This window comes from Mustela lutreola, chromosome 2 (assembly GCF_030435805.1).
Source record: "Mustela lutreola isolate mMusLut2 chromosome 2, mMusLut2.pri, whole genome shotgun sequence".
In the NCBI taxonomy this organism is placed as follows: Eukaryota; Metazoa; Chordata; class Mammalia; order Carnivora; family Mustelidae; genus Mustela; species Mustela lutreola.
In genome coordinates this window covers 52,021,070-52,023,440 of record NC_081291.1, presented here as the reverse complement: position 1 = coordinate 52,023,440, position 2,371 = coordinate 52,021,070, and the positions used below count along the sequence as shown (strand labels likewise).

At 41.9% G+C, this 2,371-nt stretch overlaps 1 pseudogene; it reads left to right on the top strand.

Moving 5' to 3' along the window:
* Positions 1-297: 297 nt before the first annotated feature.
* Positions 298-1,957, top strand: LOC131825529 (intraflagellar transport protein 20 homolog; annotated as a pseudogene).
* Positions 1,958-2,371: the final 414 nt, after the last annotated feature.

The following is a 2,371-nucleotide window of genomic DNA, read 5'->3' as shown; positions in this document are numbered from 1 at the left end:
TTTCACTTTCTTACCATTTGTTTATTCACTGAGGTAGCACTCTTACTTTCCTTTGCACCTTTTTCTTTGCACCCCAAATTTGGCTGTTTGGTGCAAGAGGCCTAGCTTTCGGCCTGTCTCAACTTTCAACACACCTTCCTCACTAAGCTGAACCATTTTTAGCTTTTGATTTAAAGTGGGAGACTTGTGGTTCTTCTTTTCACTTGAACACTTAGAGGCCATTTAGGATTATTAATTGGCCTAATTTCAATATTATTGTGTCTTGGGAAATATGGAGGCCTGAGGAGAAGGAGGGAGATGGCGAGAGAAATGGCCAAGTGGTGAGCAGTCACAACACACACATTTGTCAATGAAGTTCTCTGTCCTATTAAGGCATAGCTCATGGTGGTGCCAAGTAATTATAATAGTAATGTTAAAGATCACTGATCACAGATCACCACAATAAGTAAAGTAAAGTAAAGTAATAATGTATATTATATAATAATAATAAGTAAAGTAATAATGAAAAAATTTGTAAGTAATACAAATTTTTTAAAAAAATTTTTTACTTTAATTTGTAAAGTAATAGTGAAAAAAATTGAAATCACAAGAATTGCCAAAATGTGACACAGAGACATGAAGCGAACAAATGCTGTTGTAAAAATGGCACAGATAGACTTGCTCAATGTAGGGTTGCCACAAGCCTTCAATTTATGAAAAATGCACTGTCTGTGGATCTTAATAAAGTGAAGCACCATAAAGTGAAACACAGTGAAGTAAAATAAGCCTGTGTCTGTCTCCTCCCCCTACACTCTCCAGAACATCTTTTCTTGCCCTCTGCAAACTCTGCTGACTCTTTTGAATCCATCTTACTACTCCAGCAAAAATCACCTCTCCAACATCAGCTCCTATAGCTCTTGCTCAGTGAGTTGCAGTGTTTGTTTGTTTTTAAGATTTTACTTATTTATTTGACAGACAGAGATAACAAGTAGGCAGAGAGGCAGGCAGAGGGAGAGGGAGAAGCCGGCTCCCCGCTGAGCAGAGGGCCTGATGTGGGTCTCAATCCCAGGACCCTGAGATCATGACCTGAGCTGAAGGCGTAGGCTTAACGCACTGAGCTACCCAGGTGCCCCGCAGTGTTTGTTAAACCTGATTTAAAACCAGCTGTGCTAGAAGCGCCTGGGTGGCTCAGTCATTAAACATCTCCTTTTGGCTCAGGTCAGGATCCCAGTGTTCTGGGATCGAGTCCCACATCAGGGTCCCTGCTCAGGTGTTGGGGGGGTGGTGTCTGCTTCTCCCTCTCCCACTTCCCCTGCTTATGTTCCCTCTTTTGCTGTCTCTCTCTCTTTCTCTCTCTCTCTCTCTCTCTGTCAAATAAATAAATAATTTTTAAAAAGACCATCTGTGACAGAATCACCTAGGATTTTTTTTTTAATCAGACAGGATTCTTATTACAAGCATATATTTCAGTGGCAGCAGCTGAGGCCACTGTGGGCAAGGTAAGATGAAGCTGACCCAGGAGAGAAGCTGCTGCCAGAATCAGCTTCTTCTGAAGCTTCCCTGATACGGGGCTGGCAGCTGTGGTCAAGGAGATCCTGGGTGAAGAAGGCTGCACTTTGATGAGCTGGACAAGCTGCACGTGTGGGACCCTAAGGTCACCCAGCAGACCACAGAGTTCAAGGAAGAGTACAAGGACTCTGTGGACAAAATTGGCCAGTTTCATAAAATAGTCGGTGGTTTACTTGAGCTTGTTGACCAACTTGCAAAAGGAGCAAAAATGAGAAGATGAAGGCCACTGGTGCTCAGAACTTGTTCAAATCTATAGCAAAACCGAGAGAATTTCCACAGCAGCCACTGCAAGCACTGACAGCAGAACAGAAAATGCAGCTTGGAAGGTATCGGGTTGAATAGGAAGCTTTGTGTAAAACAGAAGCAGAACAAAATTAATTTATTGACCAATTTATTTTTCAGAAATGAACTGAAAATTTCATTTTATAGCTGGAGGGGCCAAAAAACAAAACCAAATCCCAAAACCCTCTGTTCCATCCCAGTGACTTGACTAGTGACCCACGTAGGTCCTGAGAGATGGTGGGTAAGGGACACAGCATCTCTAAAGGCAGAAAACTAATCTGAGGGGGCTTGTTGCAGAAGTATGTGCACATCTGTTGGTAAACACCCAGTGGCCATGGTGGTCCAGGCTCTCACCTCTCGGCATTCTTAACTGAGAGCAATCTGAAATTCTAATCCTTTTTTTTTCTTTGTAAATTCACAAAGCTTTGGAAAGAAAGAGCAATAAATTATTGTTTAAAAAATGAGTAAAAATAAAAGCATATATTTCTGGGGCACCTAGGTAATTCAGTCAGTTAAGTGGCCGGCTCTTGATTTTGGCTCA